The sequence below is a fragment of the Phyllostomus hastatus genome, unplaced genomic scaffold (assembly GCF_019186645.2).
Source record: "Phyllostomus hastatus isolate PE091 unplaced genomic scaffold, TTU_PhHast_1.1 phas_contig_524, whole genome shotgun sequence".
NCBI lineage: Eukaryota > Metazoa > Chordata > Mammalia > Chiroptera > Phyllostomidae > Phyllostomus > Phyllostomus hastatus.
The window spans coordinates 6,030,229-6,051,236 of NW_025333900.1; positions in this window are offsets into that span (position 1 = coordinate 6,030,229).

The window sequence follows — 21,008 nt, forward strand, 5'->3', positions numbered from 1 at the left end:
CACTTTGGTTCACAGGTCGGTGCTCAGTGCACTGACCACACCAGCCTGAACTCATTTGTTGATTCTTCTTTGTGCCCTGACCAGGGATTGAACCCATAACCTTGGTATATCTGGACAACACTCTAACCAAATGAACTACCCAGCCAAGGCCTAAAAATATTGTATAACATTATTTAATTGCCCTATACATGTCTTTAATATCTCTTACTACACTTTCTGAGTCTATACTATTTGATTGCCTCTTTATCTGACATGGATTTTGTAACATTTTCCATAGAACAAATACAAAGATAACTTATTCTTCTAGCAGCATTAATTAAAATTTGCTTTTTATTTTTTATAATTAATATGCATAAAACATGACTTTACATACAGATACATGTTCTGTTTATAGTACTACTAAAAACACAGGGATTCTGATAAATTCTTTTATTTTATTTTAATTATTTTATTGTTGTTCAATTACAGTTGTCTGCATTTACCCCCACTCCCCTCACCCTCCACCCCAGCCAAACAAACCCACCTCCCTCCCTTGCCTTCCACCCCCCCCTCTTAGTTTTATCCATGTATCCTTCATAGTTGTTCCTGAAAACCCTTCCACCCTCCCCGCATTATCCCCTCCCACCTCCCCTCTGGTTACTGTCAGAGTACTCTTAATTTCAATGTCTCTGATTATATTTTGCTTGCTTTTTTTCTTTTGTTGATTAGGTTCCAATTAAAGGTGATATCATATGGTATTTGTCCCTCACCACCTGGCTTATTTCACTTAGCATAATGCTCTCCAGTTCCATCCATGCTGTTGAAAAGGGTAGGAGTTTCTTCTTTCTGCTACATAGAATTCCATTGTGTAAATGTACCATAGTTTTTTGACCCACTCATTTACTGATGGGCACTTAGGTTACTTCCAGTACTTGGCTATTGTAAATTGTGCTGCTATGAACATTAGGGTGCACAGGTTATTTTGGATTGGTATTTCAGGGTTTAGGATGTAATCCCAGCAGTGGAATTGCTGGGTCAAAAGGCAGTTCCATTTTTAGTTTTCTGAGGAAATTCCTTACTGTTGTCCACAGTGGCTGCAACAGTCTACATTCCCACCAACAGTGCACAAGTGTTCCCTTTTCTCCACATTTTCTTCAACACTTGTTTGTTGATTTGTTTATGATGGCCATTCTCACAGATGTGAAGTAATATCTCATTGTGGTTTTAATTTGCATCTCTCTGATGACTAGTGATGCTGAGCATCTTTTCATATATCTCTGGGACCTTTGGATGTCCTCCTTGGAGAAGTGTCTGTTCAAGTCTTTTGCCTATTTCTTTTTTTTTTAAATATATTTTATTGATTATGCTATTATAGTTGTCCCATTTCCCCCCTTCACTCCCCTCCACCCTGTACTCCCTCTCCCACCCACATTCCCCCCCTTTAGTTCATGTCCGTGTGTCATACCTATAAGTTCTTTAGCTTCTACATTCCCCATACTATTCTTACCCTCCCCCTATCTATTTTCAACCTACAATCTATGCTACTTATTCTCTGTACCTTTTACCCCTCTCTCCTCCTCCTACTCCCCTGTTGCTAACCCTCTATGCGATCTCCATTTCTGTGGTTCTATTCCTGTTCTAGTTGTTTGCTTAGTTTCTTTTGGTTTTGCTTTAGGTGTGGTTATTAATAATTGTGAGTTTGCTGTCCTTTTACTATACATGGTTTCTTTTAATCTTCTTTTCTTAGATAAGTCCCTTTAACATTTCATAAAATAAGGGCTTGGTGATGATGAACTCCTTTAACTTGACCTTATCTGAGAAGCACTTTATCTGCTCTTCCATTCTAAATGAAAGCTTTGCTGGATAGAGTAATCTGGGATATAGGTCCTTGTCTTTCATGACTTGGAATATTTCTTTCCAGCCCCTTCTTGCCTGTAAGACCTCTTCTGAGAAATCAGCTGACAGTCTGATGGGAACTCCTTTGTAGGTTACTGTCTCCTTATCTCTTGCTGCTTCTAGGATTCTCTCCTTCATTTTTACCTTGGCTAATGTAATTATGATGTGCCTTGGTGTGTTTCTTCTTGGGTCCAACTTCTTTGGGACTCTCTGAGCTTCCTGGATTTCCTGGAAGTCTATTTCCTTTGCCAGAATGGGTAAGTTCTCCTTTATTATTTGTTGAAATACGTGTTCAATCTGTTGCTTTTCCTCTTCCCCTTCTGGTACCCCTATAATTCGGGTGTTGGAACGTTTAAAGATGTCCTGGAGGTTCCTAAGCTTCTCTTCATTTTTTTTGAATTCTTATTTCTCCATTATTTCCTGAGTGGTTGGTTTTTTCTTCCTTCTCCATGCATCTTCCTTCATCTCTGTATGGTAACCTGCATTTTCTCATCTAATTTGTGCCCAAAATCAACCAATTCTGTGAGCTTCCTGATCACCAGTGTTTTGAACTGTGCATCTGATAGATTGGCTATCTCTTGGTCACTCAAAAGGATGAGTCCTGGGGCATTGATCTGTTCTTCTGTTTGAGACATCTCTCTCTCTCTCTCTCTCTCTCTCTCTCTCTCTCTCTCTCTCTCTCTCTCTCTCTCTCTCTCTCTCTCTCTCTCTCTCTCTTTTGGTCTGGTTGCTCCAGTTACGGTGAGGGGCGGAGCCTTAGGTATTCACAGGGCTGGGCACCCCAGTCGCTAGATTGTGATGTTTATGTGGGGGCGGGGGGAACAATGGCGGTAGCTCCATTCTTCTGGGACCTCAGTCCCTTCTCTGGGATCCTGGGTTGTGCACTCTGCACTGGTCCACAATCGCCACCTCACTGGGTCCGCCAGCTGCCGCTTGCACTTTTGCCTATTTCTTAATTGGGTTTTTGTCTTCCTGGAGTGGAGTTGTGTGAGTTCTTTATAATTTTGGAGAACAAACCCTTGTCTGAGGTATCATTGGTAGGTATGTTTTCCCATGTAGTTGGTCCTCTTTTCATTTTAATGCTGTTTTCTTTAGCCATGCAGAAGCTTTTTTTTATTTGGTGAGGTCCCATTTGTTTATTCTTTCCTTTATGTCCCTTGCTTTAGGGGACATATCAGTGAAGATATTGCTACATGGAATGTCTGAGATTTTCCTGTGTATGTTTTCCTCTAGGACTTTTATGGTGTTGTGAGTTATATTTAAGTCTTTTATCCACTTTGAATTTATTTTTGTGTATGGTATAAGTTGGTGATCAAGTTTCTTTTTTCTTTTTTTTTTGCATGTAGCTATCCAGATCTCCCAACACCATTTGTTGAATAGGCTATTTTTACTTCATTTTATGCTTCTTCCCCTTTTGTCAAATATTAATTGACCATAGAGACTTGGGTTTATTTCTGGGCTCTCTGTTCTGTTCCATTAGTCACCATAAGACAAGAAGAAAATGTATAGTGCATGTGTAATTTCATCACTGTGTCATAGAGTATTGTCCAGACAGGGCTTCTGTTTTGAGTAGACATCCATAAACACCAAATACTTGGTTTACATTTTTTCTACAATTGGTGTTTGGAAAAATTTTTTACACACTGCCTTCTGCCTTTGCACATTTCAAACCTTGCTCCTCTTCTGCCACCCATGTATTTCTGGTGCCAACTGCACAAGTAGACATGCATATTTTCAATGACCTCTGGCTCTGCCCAGGGAGTTAGCAGAGCAGCCAATAGGCAGATTCCTAGGAACCATTCCTCTACCAAAATGGTCAGAAATAACCTAAAGGTATATGAAATTGACTGCCTACCACACAAATATATTCTACTAAATGTAAACTAAATGTTTTTCCAACTTAACTTTCTCTCTGCTGGATCGCCAACATGCCCATGATCATCCATCATTACTCAGCTCTAGAGGAAAGAGAGAGTTGTCTTGTCAATTGTGGTTAGACTACCTTGTTTTTGCTAACTATGCAATGATCAGGTTAATGCATAGCTAGGACCCTCCCAGGGTCTTAGAAAGGGCCAGTGCATGTGAAGGGCTCTGAAGCTAAATTTTATTACCTTCATGGAAATTCTTTCAGTTCTTTTATTCCAGATGTGAAAAAGAACATGAGCAAGGGCTCTGAGGAAGTGGTGAGGACTGATGGGATTCTTGGGCAACTAGTTGGATATGAGCAGAGTCTTTATCAATAGGCTTATAAAATCCATTTCTGGAGGACCTTCAAGGGCAGGCAGGGAAAGAGCATGGAATGAAAAGCTTTTGGCATAAGAGAGGCAAAATGAAAGCATTTAAAAATATTAGTTTGAATGAATACCTACTGAGCCTTAGTTATCTGTGAAAGCCCAAAGAAAAACATGTACATCTCATTAGGAGACAGAATTCCATATAGCAAAGCCAGCCCAAATAGTAGACTAGGGAAGTTATATCTCCTGAAAATATGTTGCTTAAGGCCATCTATAGATATAAACTTTAGATTATTCTGTTGAAATGCTCTTATGATGTTCCACTGGAGAATAATCTGCTAAGCTCAAGCTCAGGAGAGTACAGAAAAACTATAGCAGACCTCTTGAGACACTTACTCCAACTGGGATTTTAAATTAAAAAAAAACTATCTTGTCCTCTAAAGTCAAGATGCAAATAACAGATGCCAGAGAGATATTCTGTTCTTACAACTAGCCCATTCCATACTCACTGAGTCTCCCAGCTGTCATTAAGAGTATCCCCACTTTGTCTGGTGGACCACTGCATTGTCCCCTGAAAGCTATTGAACAAAGACCAGAGGAGAAACAGGGATAGCCATGAAGCATCCAGTTACCTGGGTGAAAAATATGAAATGTGTGCATTAAAAAAGGACAGAATTAAGCCCTGGCTGGCGTAGCTCAGTGGATTGAGCGTGGACTGCGAACCAAAGCATCGCAGGTTCGATTCCCAGTCAGGGCACATGCCTGGGTTGCAGGCCACAGGCCACAGCCCCCAGCAACTGCATATTGATGTTTCTCTCTCTCTCTCTCTCTCTCTCTCTCTCTCTCTCTCTCTCTCTCTCCCTCCCTTCGCTCTCTAAAAATAAATAAATAAAATCTTTAAAAAAAAAAGGACAGAATTAACCAGAATATGTGACTGAAAAGGCCTTGTAATGAGGAGGGAAAAAAGGGCCTAGAATCATATTGCTTTGAATATTAAAAGAGATATGGTCACAGTTTGTACCTTAAGTCAGTGAAGTAGAACATATATATTTTACATGTTAAGCCAATATGCCTGGATTTTAAATTGTTTACATATTTTCAGTGATTATTGGCTGTCTCTGTATTCATGTCTATAAGTATTAACATCAGTGAGGGAGAAAACAAGTCTCAAGATAGATACAGTTCCTACTCCCATGAAGCTCACATTCTAGTCTGAAAGAGAACAAAATTAAAAAGATTTTAAAAACCTATAATTTCAGATGTTAAGTTGCTATGTTAAGTTGTAGCATGGAGGGATGGGGCACAGCTCTGTTACCTTGGATGACCAGGCAAGGCCTCTGTGGGGACAAAATGAATGAGCCGCAAGGTAAGAAGTCAGTCATCCAGACACCTGGGGCAAAGCACCAGGAGAGAAAGTGTCTGAAGGAGAGAGCTCCAAGGACAAGATCCCTGAGGCTAGAGGAGCAAAATGATGAACAGAGTGACTGAGTAAAGTGGGCAAGAGGAGTATGGTTGTGTCTTGAGGGCACAGAGATGGATAGGCAGGAGCCATCAGATCATTGACAACCTAGTAGTCATGGTAAGCCACTTGAATTTTAGTCTAAAAGCAATAGGAAGCCACTGAAGTATTGAGCAGGGGAGTAACATGATCTGATTAATGTTTTTAAAAGATGATTCTGGCTAGCATGTAGGGAATGGTCCCTAATGATCAAGAGTAAAAGAAGGACAATAGTTAGAATGAGGGCTCCTGAAGCCATCAAATTAGATTGTGATAGTGACTTGCCCCAAGGTAATGTGGTGGAGTCCTTGCATCAATGGTTCAAATTAGTAGACTTCTGGAATCCAAACCCTTTGGTCTACAATTTATAATCCCCTTCCATTCTGACTCTGGTCTTTGAGCAATGAGATGCAAGCAGAGGCTTGTACTAGGGCTTACTCTCCTCTCCCATACTGCTTGTTCCTGGGACCCTGTTGTGGTGTGAGAATAGACCCAGGTTAACTGCCTACTAGGGAGAGAGATACCACACAGAGCAGTGCTGTACCATCCCTGCTGAGGCCATCCAAGAGAGCCAGTCCTAACTCCTAGTGTAGAGGCAAAAGCAAGCCCATTTGAGCTCAGTACAGCCAAGTCCAGATCAGCAGAAATATCCAGACAAATCAAGGACAGGGTAAGAAATAAGAACTGGTTGTTGCTTAAAGCCATTACATTTTTAGAGTGCTTGTTGTTTGGTGTTAAACAACCAATGAACATACTAAAAAAAAAGTATGGAAAGAAGTTTGGATTTGGAATATATTTTGGAATTAGGGAAGGCAGAATTGCTCACGATGAGAATAGTTGTCCACCCTCAAATGCATGTAATTGGACATACCAGAATGGTTTAAATCCAGCAAAATAAAAAAGATCATATATTCTATGATCCTAATAAATGGCACATTTTTAGTCATAGTGTTTCCATCAATTTTGAAAGTCCAGATGAAAGTGGAACCGAGAACTCCATCTAATTCTATGATGTTTCCAGAGTGGCAGTGTGGAGACTTGAGGAAGCTAACACTATCATCCTAGAGCAAATCTTTTGATGGGGCAGGAACCAAAAACAAAAACAGAGAAGCAGAGAGAAGGGCGTGGATCTTCTGAAAGGGAGCACATCCTGGTGATAGAGTGCCATTAAAAATTTAATTTCTAGAAATTTGACTATGGTTCTGAAGAAAAGGCTTAGATCCAATATTGTCCCAGATAACAGTTATTCAAGAAAATTTTTAAAAATGAACAAAAATTTAGAAGTTGATATTTAATAACATTTGTTGTCTGGGAAAATTATATTTTTGTATTCACCCTGACCCAACCTTTCTAGTAGATGTGTACCAGCAAAGGAGCCTGATAGGTGGAGGCTAAGATTAAGAGTAAGGAATTACCATTTTTTTCTGAAGAAGTAACTAGCTTTTCCTGTGTCTTAACATCAAGTTCCCCAGGAAACAGGCTCTGAAATAGACATTTGCTAGCAGGAAGTTAGACATTTACTGGGACATGCTCTCAAAAACAATACCTGTCGTGGAAGAGAAGAAAGCCAGATTGGGCAGAAATTTCTTTCTGTGGAGAAATTAAGTCTGCAGAAAAGTTGCAACAAAGGCTTCAGTCAATGTCATGGGAAGGTCTGAAGCTTGGATGGTTTTTCAAAGGTATCCCTCACTTAGGCAAGGGGGCCCTGTACTGACTCCAGACCAGCAAGTCAGTGAATGCTGGCTGCCTCTAGAGAGGAGCGGGACTGCAAGTGCAGCAGCTCCTTTCTGCTGAGAGCAATCACTGGGGAAGAAATCAGGTGTAACCCTCATAGGCAACACCCCAGCAGCTGGGGAACAAGTGCCTTGGTCCTGGGGGTTGAGGGGGGAATCTGCCTGGTAACAATGGGGTCCACTACAATCTGTCAAGCTGGGACGTTAATACCTTCCTCCCACATCACTGAGAGGGAAAATATGAATGTCTATCCAGGTGTGACCATGGACGGTGCCTCTCCATGACCGTGATGAGGTTAGTGCCAGGCCACAATGTGTTGAGAAAATGGGAGATGAGGAGGCAAAAGCAGAAAATATAAACTTTGTGAAGCAAGATAGTGAAGAGGAGAAAAGCTGATAGTGAGGACAAAAGAAAGAAGAGATGCAGAGATTATTACTCTTTAAAATAATGGTCAGGATTTGAGCATATTAGTAGAATAGAGGAAGAATTAAATAAAGATATTGAAAACACAAGAGAAAAAGTAATTGATTTTAAAAGTACTGAAAAAGAGAGACACTATAGAATTGAGAGCTGGTGTAAAGATGAGTGTTAGGAGGGACAGGAAAACCACTTGCGGAGGGGAAAAAGAAAAGATGACTGAAAAGAGAGTTGGAGGGAGAACACTTGAGGGAATTCCTGACCTTTATAATCTTGGTGAAGCAGGAGTCTAGTCTTCTGCTAAGAATGACAGGTGCAGGGTTTGAGATAAGGAATGATGCTCTGAAATTACTGCCTTTGGACATGGGTAAATATGCTGGGCAGGAATGAGAAAACAATGATGTGGAGTCAGTCCTGATCTAGTTACTGGTTTAGGCTTCACTTTTGGTTTGGGTTTTTCCACAATAATGTTTTTCACCTCAGAGAAAGGAAAGGAAGAAATGAATGGTTGTACTCATCCTAGATAAGGAATTGACCAGATTAGGAAAACTATGAGTGACGATGAGAACTTGCTTGAAATAATTGATCTTGAAGCCTGTATAGCTAAGGAGAGAAAAGACAGGCAAGGGTACATCTGGTCTATGTTGAAGACTGGAAGGGACCAAAATAAGGAAGGCCGCTGAAGTGAGATGAATTCTACCCGGGGCCTTTGCAACAAGCTATGATCTCAGGGCTCAAATCTCCCTGTTCTTGCCTGCCCTCCTGGCTAAGAAGACAGCAATCACCCTGACCCATCAGGCCTTGAGTCTGACAAAATTTCTCTTCTCTAATGCCCTCTGTCAGGCCTCATTGATTCTTTGACCTCCCCTTAGTGTTGGGCCTCCATGTTCTCTGCTGTTGGCACCATGAGATTACTTATCGCAACCTTTGTAGATTCTAGTGGGAAAGCATGATTTGGTAAAGTGCTGCAGGGGAAACTACCTTTGACTCTGTGACATTCTCTTATATCCAAAACCTTTCTTAACACTGAACTCTTTAGTTACAAGAAGAAAATGCTCTATGGCAGGACTGATTTTATACCAAGACAAAAGTTGTGTGTGTCCATATAAATGCTTTTTGTGTGGGATAGTCCCATATACAACAATGAGTTTACATTTAAGTAAACTTGGAGACAATAACAAGACCTATGTTTCAGACTGCATATATACATATATGTAAAAGCCTATGAATAATTCATTTGATATTGTGAAATACTTCTGTTTTTTGAGACACATGTGATCTTTATTTAAATGGCATCACACAAGGGGACATGAGAACTGCTGTATGGGGGGACAGAAGTGGAAACCAGAGATGGGTGAGACCACTAAGGTCACTCTGCATTTCAAGCTCCTTGGAAGAGAAGTTCTGCCCAATGTCTGTGCTTGCTTGTGCTTTTCCCAGGTCAACTATAACAGATGCAAGAAATTAGTCTGCTACAAGCTCCTCAGGAATTTCTCCTTTTCAGAGTTTAGTAAGACCTTTGGCCCTGTTTCACTTTGATTTGATTTTGTCACTGCCTCCTGGATATATCACCTTATGAAATTCCCAATTGTTTTTCCTGCTTGTCATGAAATGGATTTCAAAATATCTTCCAGGAGAGGAGAGGGAGAATACTTCCTTGTAAGGAAGTTTTGGACCAAATACCCCCCTACTCCCAATCAGCTCATCATTGACCTAAACCACAAACCACCACAGAGCCCTCCTCATTTTTCCTGAAGGACAACGAAAGAGAGCATCCCAGGCCTCAGAGAGGGTAGATAGCTCGACAGGAGATGCCCATAAATAAGTAATTCACTCCCAGGTCCAATTTCTTTTGTTTAGTTTAAGTGTCCAAACGCCACCTTGTTGTTTTATTAATGTAGGTGTCTCATTTCCATTCTCAGTTTCAAAGCTGATGGAATCGGAAAAAAACAAAAACAAAAAACCTTGCATCTGTTACTAGGCCAAAGTCCATCAGTCTCCCCATGAAAAGTATGTTACTTTGGTATATTAAAGAAAAAAGTTCCATTGGCATTGTCCCTAGTTTGATTGTTTGGGGTTCATATTTTCCTTTCCTATCCTATCCATTGTTTGCTGCTTTTGTATTGTCTGATGAGAAACCTTGCCTGGTTGTAGGTAAAGTGGACTCCACCAATCTGTTTGATCAGCTTCTAAGGGAAAATTGGCTCTCATTCTCTAGGTGGATCATTAAATGAGCACCAGACATGCTTGAATGACGGTAGAGGAGCTCAAGGAGAATGTCTACTCATACACAAATACCAAGGCTTCACTTAGCTGAGGACCTGAAACAAATTCCTGGAGTCTCTGAACTAGATGGAAACATAGAGATGGTCTAGTCCAATCTCCTCCTACAGGAAAGGAAACTGAAGTCGATGCAATTCAAATAATTTCTCCAAAATTAGCTTGAACTTGGGGCAAAGGCAAGAGCAAATCCAGTCCTCCTGACCCCAAGCCAACATTCTATAACCTGAGATTCTTAAGAACTACCTAATCCTAGGGAATACAATGTCATGTGCCAGAAAACACTCAAAGATATACCTTTCCTATGCCACTTCTTCCTAAATTTTGACTATTGACTTAAGATAAGTAAGTTAAAACACATTTTTTAAAAAACATATTTACTATACAGGAGAAAATAAAATTCACAAGAATTTTTAAAAGGAACATAATTTTCACAGGAATCTATGCTTAGTGTAGCCCATTCAGACTGTCACAGGCAATGTGTTGCCATTGCTCAGGGCACCCCCTGGACTGGTTTGAGAAGCACTGCTTTTACCCCACACTGTCTCTAAGGACCAGGAAATTCCTCCAAGAACTTCTTTGTTCTGGCCTCTCCCTACATTGGCAAATACAAGTGACTCAAGTCCATATATACTGAAATCTGCTTTGTTCCCTTCTTCGATAAAGCAGGAAACATGATCTCAAGATCTTAAAACATTGAAATTTGAATCACTTTTCTGCCATATTCTTTCTGGACCATAGGTCAACTGTAGTAATACTAAACCTGGGAAGGAATAAAATAAACACACACACACACACACACACACACACACACACACACACATTTTGTCTTCTCATTTAATTCTACATAGTGCTTTTGTTAATTTTGCTAACAAATGTGTTACCCAAATCCATATATAATTGTTTTTTATTGCAGTTCACTATTGCTCCCATTTTAAAAAGTAAATACAACTTTTTCCCTTCACCTAATTACTTCCTGTTTTGCAAAGTAGTTGCTCTTAAAGTTTAGTTAAAACACATGTATCAAGCATCTGCTTTCTGAAAGTATAAACTGAGAGTGTGTGAGCACTGTTCATACCCCTTACCAAATCTCTAGATTTGGTCAGAACAACATCTAGAATTTGTTAGGTAGTTATTCCTGACTCATTTTTGTCCAGAGAAATAGGCTACAAAAATTCCTCTGATAGGTCTTTTTCAATAGTTACCTTACGGCACATTGCATTGATGGTGCCACTTCTTTATTCCTTCTTATAGCTGTCCACTTTCCCACATGACTTTACCATCCTTCTTATCAAGTGGTAGAATGAACAAACTTCCCTATTCTTTGATTAGGAGCTCAGTCATGTGATTTACTTTGGCCAATGGGATCTTAGTAGCTATGGCATGAGCAGAAGCTTAAAAGGTGCTTTCTTGTGTCCACTTACTCTCTTATGTTTCTGCCATTACCACGAGAACATTTTCAAGTTAGCCTGCTAAATCCAAGAGCAGAATGAGAGGCGTTGAAATAGAGCCAACTCCAGTCAGCTCCAGATGTCCAATGAGTCTAGCCCAAACCAGCAGTTGGTGACTTTATTTAAGACTTTTGAAGATAGCATCCTACTGGCTCTTTACTTTCACTCTTTTGTTGAAAATTCAACTGTCACTCTTACTGTTTTCCCTCTGGCTGCTCACAAGGCTTTTCCCTCTTTTCTTGCTTTTCAGCAGTTTTACTGTGATATGCTTGGATATGGTTTTCTTTATATTTATCCTTCCAGAAATGTTTAAGTATTTCTTAAATCTGTGGCTTGATGTCTTTCCACATTAAAAATAATTTCTCAGCCATTATCTCCTCATATATTACTTCTGCCCATCATGTCCCTCTTCTCCTTTCATAGCTCCAATAATACATATTTTGATGTTTTTACTCTACATCCTATGTCTCATACTCTTTTTGTGTTTTCTATATTTGTTACTCATACTACTCTGGGATTTGGTCTGGATATTTTTTTTGTTTGTTTGTCTTCCATTTGTTAATTCTCTTTTTATTGGAGTTTAATCTGCCAATAAACTTACCCATTGAGTTGTTAATATCAGTCATTGTGTTATTTTACTTCTGAAATTATCATTTGGTTTTTTATATGTTTTCCACTCATCTGTCAAAATTCTCTGCCTTGTAAAAGTTTTCTGAATTCTAAATACTTTATCCATTATCTGTAGATTTATTTCTATGTTTATTATTTGTCTTGTGTTTTTGCCATGTTATGTTGTCTCCTCATGTGAGTGATTAATTTTTATTGAATGTAATATTACATTTAAAAGATGGAAAAGATGATTTCAGATTTTTGATCATGTTATATTCCCCTAGAAAGACTTACCATATTTTGTCGTGTATAATGTGCACTTTTTGCCCAAATTTTTAGGAAAAAATAAGGATGTGCATTATTCATAGGTACAATGATTATATACTATGGGTATAATAGTAGGCATAATAATCCCATGCACAATGTGCACAAAAACGTGGGTGCATATTATACATGGTGAAATATGTATATTTGGTTTATACAAGCTAGGCTAAGATATTAGCATTCCTAGATCACCTTAGCTCAACCAAATATTGAGATAATTCAAAACTGGTCTGTTTCTGGTTTACCCATTCTCCTAAGATATAGTTCTTCAGGGTGCCATTACAAAGCCTAGTTGAGAGTGACCAGGCTATTGCCCATCCTTGACAGGACATGGTCCATTTTGTATGGTCCTTTTAGATTTATGAATCAGTGGAGAGCTCTTCTCAGATTCTCAGCTGCCTCTGTGGCCATCAACAGATCCCTTGAAGACAAAACAGTCACAAGTACTGAGTTAAACTCTCTGGGGTTTCTTTTTTCTTCCAGATTTGTCCTATAATTCTTCCATGTCTTGGTATCTATTTTATATCCTCAAAAAGATGTGCTGTTATTTTGTATTTGTGTTCAGTGGTGGAAAAAGAGAAAAATTGTCTCAGAAAAAAATATTAAGCTGCCTCAGAAAACTGAAAATCAAAAGACAATGGGATTACATTTTCAAGCAATGAAAGAAATTCACTGCCATTAAAGTTTTATATCTGTAAAAAAAATTTCCAGAAGGGAAGATGAAATAAACAGATCTCCAGAATACAAATGGACAGAACTTGTCACCAAAAAACCCAAAATAAAAGTAATACTGAGATACAGCAATTCCACCCCTTGGTGGAAAGAAAAACACTAGAAAATACAAAGAAATACACTAACTCAAAGAGATGCACCCCCTCATGTTTATAATAGTAATATTTGTAATACCCAAGATATGAAAATGAACTAAATGTCCATCAAAGAATGAATGCTAAAGAAAATGTGATATATTTAGTGGAATATTATTCAACCATAAAAAAAGAATGAAATCTTTTTTTTTCTATTTGTGACGACATGGCTGGACCTTGATGGCATCATGCTAAGTGAAATGAGTCAGACAGAGACAGGTAAATACAGTATGTTCTCATATATGCAGAGGACAGATGGATGAGGGTGGGAAAAATGGATAAAGGATGTCAAAAGGTACAAACTTTCAGTTACAAAATAAACAAGTCATGAGAATGTAGTGTATAGCATGGTGACCATAGTTAATAATATTTTGTTGCCTATTTCAAGTTGCTAAGCAAGTAAATAGTAAAATTTCTCTCCACAAGAAAAAGAAAAATGTTGCAATTGTGTATGGTAATGGATATTAACTAACCTTATTGTAGTGATTATTTCACAATATATACACATGGTGAATCATTATGTTCTACACCTGAAACTATTACGATGTTATGTCAATTATACCTTAGTTAAAAAGAGAAGAAATACTGAAGGAAATTCTTCAGGTGGAAAGAAAACGATCCCATGTGGATATACAAAAATGCAAGTAGAAATGAACAACAGAAGTGGGAAAATGTGGGTAAATCTAGGCAAATATTTACTGTAAAAAACAATAATAATAACAATATTTACTGGCACTCACATATACGCAGAATTAAAATGCAGTAACACAAAAGACAGAAAGGGTAAGTATAGTTAAAATGCTCTAAGTCCTATCATTGTCCTACACAGGGGTAAAAGTACTACTTTATGCTGGTAGTATATAAGGGGGTGGTAGTGGTGATGGAGATAGAAGGATGATAGAAATACTAGATGAGTTGAGAAGAATGAAAGAAAGTAGAGAGTGGAGACCATGGAACAGGTATAGGACAAATAGAAAACAAATAATAAAATGGTGAATATAAATCTCAATATATCTGTATCTGTAATCACATTTAAAGTAAATAGACTACTCAATTAAAAATATTTTCAAACTGAATTAAAATAAATGAAATCCAACTATATACTAATCCACAACCATTAGAAGATTTCACCCCTCTCTCAGTGACTGAAAGATCAAGCAGAAAGGATATTAGTAAGGATATAGAAAGCCTGAACAACATGATTAACACACTTGAATCATTTGAGATTTATAGAACACTACAGCCCACAACAGCTGAACACATAACTCATGCATATATTCAAATATGTAAGGAACATCGATCAAAATTAGCTATCTGCTGATCCATAAATCAGGTCTCATCAAAATTCAGAGATTTTAATCCGGGTATGTTTTCTGATTACACTAGAATTAAACTAGGAAATAATAAAAATATAACTAAAAATGTTTCAATATTTGGAAATTAATTTCAAAATTTGAAAACCCACCAGTATAATTCATAATATTAACAGAAAAGGAAGGAAAATTATATAATTATCTCACAGATGCAGAAAAAATTTAGTAAAATTTAATACCCATGCAGGATGACTAGAAAAATAAACAAAAACCACAGCAAATATCATACTTAATGTGAAATAATGAATATTTTCCCTCTGAGATCAGGATAGAGACACATTCCTTCTATCAACACTTATTTAACATTGTGTTATATTTTCTAGCAAGTGCAAGGAAAAAAGGGCATAAATTATTGCAGTAATAATCAGTTCAAGCAAGAAGTATTAACAGAAGCTAAAATCTTTGGGGAAATGATTATTGGGGGACAGAATATTCACAGGTCAAAGTGTTGACCCAGAGATCTGTTTATTACTTACAAAAAAAGAAAAAATTACAATGGAGAAATTTGGCAAACATCATCTTAACCAAGTGATCAGAATTAATATCACCAAAAAAATCAAAATGGCATCATGTGCCTCCTGTTGTAATGCCTGAGAGAGACATATTATCACGTAAAATTCATTCTGTCAAAAATATTCATTCTGAATATAAACATCAAGGGTCCCTCAGATCAATCCATACTGAAGGATATTCTGCCTAACAAATGGTCTTAAAATTGTGAGCACCATGAAAGATGAAAAATAAAAGGCCGGGAAACTGAATTTAGAGGTGAAATGTCATAATGTATGCAACTTGTAAAACTTTACTCAAATGATTCATCAAAATAGAGGCATATAGATGATCTATCTATCTACCTATGATGATCCATCTATCTACCTATCATCTATCTGAAAGAGAGAAAAAGTGTGTACCCAAACAGAAAATTGACAAAATGTTAACAATTGAAGCACATAGGCCAAAGGTCAGCAAACTACAACCCACAGATCAAAGCAGTCTGAAACCTGCTTTGCAAATAAAATTTTATTGGAACACAGCCATGCCTATTCACTTACACATTCTATGTTGTGAATTTTTTCATGACTTTGGGGTAGTCAAAATTTCTTAAAGAGGACACAAAAAGCACCAACCATAAAGTGGGATACATTAAAATTAAGAACTTCTGTTTATCAAAAGATATTAAGAGAGAGAACAGAACTGGAGAAAATATTTATAATATATACATACAACAACAGACATGTCCCTGGTACATAATAAAGAACTCCCTAGGAGGCAGTCTCAAAGATGGCTCCCAGTAATCCCAGACTCCTGATATCCATGGCCTTGTGTAATCCTCCATCCTGGACTCTGGACTGGTTTTATTGCTTGCTTCCAACAAATACAATACAGAAGAAGCAATGGATGTCATTTCTGCAAGTCAAATAAAAGAGTGGCTTCCATCTTAAGTCTCTCTCTCTCTCTCTCTCTCTCTCTCTCTCTCTCTCTCTCAATCTCTCTCTCTCTCTCAATCTCTCTCTCTCAATCTCTCTCTCTCTCAATCTCTCTCTCTCTCTCAATCTCTCTCTCTCTCTCTCTCTCTCTCTCTCTCTCTCTCTCTCTCTCTCTCTCTCTCATTCATTCAGTGGAAGAGAATCTAGCTGCTATACTGTGAACAACCCTATTGGGAGGCCAGCAGCCCGTGAGGAACTGAAGTCTGACAACAATCACGTGAGTAAGCTTGGAAGCAGGTTTGTCAACATCAGTCAAGTTTTGAGATGACTATAACCCTAGCCAAAGCTTAACTACAACCTCACGGAAGATCATGAGCCAGGAGCACTCAACTAAGTGGCACCCAGATTCTTGACCCACATAAATTGACAGATAATAAGTATTACTTTAAACTAGTAAGTTTTGGGGAAATTTGTTATGCAGCAAGATGTAATAAATATATATTCTTACATGAATAAGAAAAAAATGAACCCGATAGAAAAATGGGCAAAAAATGAATAAAACATTTGCAAAAGAGAATATTCAGTGGCAAATAGATATTTTTAAAGCCCAATTTATTAGTAACAAGGAAAATGCAGTGTAAAGCCATAAAGAGTTATCAGCATCTACTCACCAGTATTGATGTTATTTTAAAAGATTAATTACCCTGACTGGTGTAGCTCAGTGGATTGAGCACGGGCTGCGAACCAAAGTGTTGCAGGTTCGATTCCCAGTCAGGGTACATGCATGGGTTGCAGGCCATGACCCCCAGAAACCGCACATTGATGTTTCTCTCTCTCTCTCCCTCTATCTCCCTCCCTTCCCTCTCTATAAATAAAAAAAAATCTTAAAAAAAAAGATTAATTACACCAATGTTGGTGAGGATGTGGAGCCACTGGAACTCTCATGCACTGCTGGTGGGAGTATAAATTGGTGTAACAAATGCTTGGCAGTGTCTACTAAAGCTAAACATATGGATACTTTATGACTCCCAGGTAAATGCATTCATACTTATTAGAAGTACACACACACACTGATTTCAGCAAAAAAAAAAAAAGTTTACAAAAAATATCAACATTCTAGGCTACAAAGCTTCAATAAATAACAAAGAATTAATATTAGCAGATTCTTTGACAGGCTTTCTGATGACAATGCAATAAAAACAGAATTCAAGAGTAAAAAGATAGCCAAGCTCTCCCCCCACCCACTACATGTTTGTAACAAAAGCGAAAAAGAAATCTTTAAATAATTCATTGGCCAAGAAGAAATCGAACATAAATTAGATGTTTCAAAGTGAATGACAGTGAGAGTACTATATGTCATAATTTCTAAGATGCAACTACAATAGAACTTACAGGGAAGTTCATCATCTTAGGTGCCTTTATTAGAAAAGAAAAGATTTATATTCAATAACCTAAGTGCTCAACATAGTTAGAAAAAGATTAGGAGAGTAAATCCAATGTAAATAGAACAAAGGATACAACTTATGATCCAAATTTAAATGAAATGGAGTTAACAATGGCTGATTAGTTAATCCAGTTTAATTAATTAAATTTTATAACTGTATACTCCTCCTGAAACACAAAGAGATCTTCAAATATTGAATTCTTATTGTTCTATTTTCCACATTGTTGTCTATTATGTCATTTGCATCTTGCTGACAACTGAATCCACAATGAATCAATGCTTACTTAGAATTACCAGTGTTATCAATTTCTTTGCTTACTATTGTTTCTTGCATGCCACTTTTTCCTTATGCACTCAATTTTATTCTTACTGAAATACATTCCTTAGTAGTTATTTAGGCTCTGTCTGTACATTCATATTCTTATTGTGTGTGTGTATTTGAATATGCCTTCATTTCAGCCTTCATCTTTGATGATGGTTTAGTTGGGCATAGAGTTCTATTATTTCCACCACTCTTCTAACTTCTAATTTACTCATGAAGAGTCTGCTATTGCTATAATTATCATATCGTTATAGGGAGTCTTTTCATAACAAGTGCACTCATAGAACAGAGTGATATAGTACAAGCAGAAAATTACTTCATTAATATCTCCTTAGGCATTCAAACCCATCCTGTGGAGCCATTTTTTTCCATACCCTTTAGATGAAATCCCAGGAAAGAACCATGACTTTTTTCATCATCCTTAATTAATGAGATTTTCTGTTTACTTTCAATTAATAATATAGACAATCTCATTTCACTAAATAAAATGTCTTTCCTTCTGTGCTAGTAAACTATTGGAAAGGTATTAAAAGGTAAAGCCCTCCAGCCAGGGCCTGCTCCACACTAGAAGCTTGCAGAAGGAAAGGGAGGGAGTGACTTCTTTATTTTTCCTCCTTAAGCTTCTCTAATTCTTGTTCCTGCTTCCTGATTTCCAGATCCTGATTTCCTGATTTCCTTCCCTTTCTCCACCTTGGGGTGGAGTGGGGGGCCCAGTGCTAGTTTGCTAATGTCAATGGAAATGTCATCCTTTACTAATTTTTCCTCAGAAATGCTCTCCTGATTTCTCCTGGAACAGGAGGAAGGTCTGGCAGGAAATGTTTCACTTCGTTAATTGTGTCATGATCTGGTTTGCATGCTTTCTGGGATTTGTGGATTTCAGTGGTGATTCCTTCACAGGACAGTGTGGACTTTTGAGCCCTTCAGTGAGACTCCACATTGCATTTCCCACATAAGCAATATACTGGTTAACCTCTTGCAACCTGCCCAACTCCACTGCCCCTAGTAGTTTATCACATAGTCTTTTGTTGCTGGGGTTTCTCTCAGCTGGTAGGCTTCCATCTTGAGTGGGTTCCCTTCAAGATGGCTCCAGTTCAAGAGTCCAAAATGTCTTTTTAACCCTAGAAAACAATGTGTATTTTTCCTAAGCCCAAATAGAGAAGTGTCGAACTACCTCTCCCTTTTTGCCTCATCTAGCCCTGTAAGTGCTTACAGTCAAAGCCTTTCATCTATCTACACCAAGGCTTCTTGAGACTGAGTGACAAAACTAATTTGTTGTATTTTTGCAAATTCTTGGGGAACAACATTTGGATCTCCAAGTGATCCTCTCAAAGCCCCTTTAGAAGACTTAAGAGGGGTGTGCTTCTCCACCCTCCACACACCCAGTACTCAAATGCAAGGAATGGAAAATGTCACCACCCTTCACTAATTTTTCCTGAGAAATGCTCTCCTGGTTTCTTTAATTCAAACCTTTATACTCTTTAGGTGAGTTTGGGCTGTTCCATGATTTTTAACACTCTCTTCCCACATCCTGCATAGGCAGTTGAGTACTTCTCTTTGTAATAAGGGAGTACCTACCTGCTCCTTATTATTTTGTTATTGGTCTGAAGTGGCCTCTGCAAAAATCAAGACAGGAAGAGCCCTATTACAATGTTTTATTGCATATCTTTTCTAACTGCATGTTTTTAAGATTTTCTATTTTTCTTTGGTGTGTTGCAGCTTTACTCCAATGTATTTAAATGTGGATTTATTTGTATTTATTCTGTTCATAACTTGGTATGCATCTGAATGTCTTTCTTCAATTTAAGAAATATATGTTTATTATCTCTTCAAATATTTCATCTCCTCAAACAATGTTTCTTCTATCTAGAACTCCTATTAGGCATATGATGGGCCTCCTGACTCAATCCTCCATCTTTCTTAACTTTCTCACATTTCATCTTTTTACCTCTGGGAATAATTTCCCCTTCAATATCTTGTTCTCTTTAGATGAAGTTCTCTATTCTAGCTACTGGCACATTACTTCTCCATTCATCTGTATCAAACCTCCTGTTTACTTATATACTGAGTTTTTATTTTAATTTTTTTATTTCCTGAAATTCTATTTGGTTCTTTTAAAAGTCCATTTTTTAATTCACAGTACCCTGCCTTTAAATGCATTTTTTGTTCTTCCATCTCTTTAATAATTTTAAACATACTTATATCATTTTTCCAATTATTTCTTAGGTCCAGTACCTGGAGCACTACTTGTTTTATCTATTGACTCATCCTCACATAGTTCATTTCTTTGTAGTCTGTAATTTTTTACTAGGAGTTCACATTTAGTTTCCCTCCCATCCCTAAGGATACCCTGAAGGTGGAACTGACCTGTAGAGCCATTTGCATTTCCTTCTGTCAAAGCTCCAGAGTTTTTCACTGACTATGAACTAATTTCTACATTATTTCTAAACTTAATGTTTACCAACATAGTGGGTAATAAAAATATAGACTTCATATCTGCATGTGACACAGGTTTGGAATTTTGTGGGGGTCTTTTTCTTATTTGGATTTGCTCATTCATTTACAAATATCTTTGTTTCCCATTGCTTTAAAAAGACAACAACAGCTCCTTTAGCTTTCTGGGTTGTTGGGCTAAGTTTTTCTGGTGCCTTTTACACACCAGGCAAAACTCCAACATTCCTAGCTTTAATAAGGAGATTCATTCCAAGCTCTCCCTCCCTGCACAGGTCCAAATTTATGTATCCAGTTCCCACGTAGACATTAAAATCCTGCCCAGTTCTTAAGGTCTATATTTGGGTCTTATATTCCCTGGGGCTTAACTTCTTTAGTTTCTTCTTATGATTCCAATTTTGCGTTTCTTTTCTGTTCTGGTACCTAGGTTTTCCCCTTTCTATCACGCTAAGCAATGTATTATATTTTATTATTGATATTTTATATAATTTAATATCATATAGAAATTTAATATGTGAAATCAGAGTATTTGGATTCAAATCCCAGCTCTACCAATTATTGGTTATGTGACCTTGAGCAAATTACCTATCTTTTTTAAACATCAGTTTCCTCATTTGTAAAATGTCAGTAACAATACCTACTTCACATAAGGGTTATAAGGCTTAAATAAGTAGAGTACCCAAAGTAATGTGCGGCAACTATTACA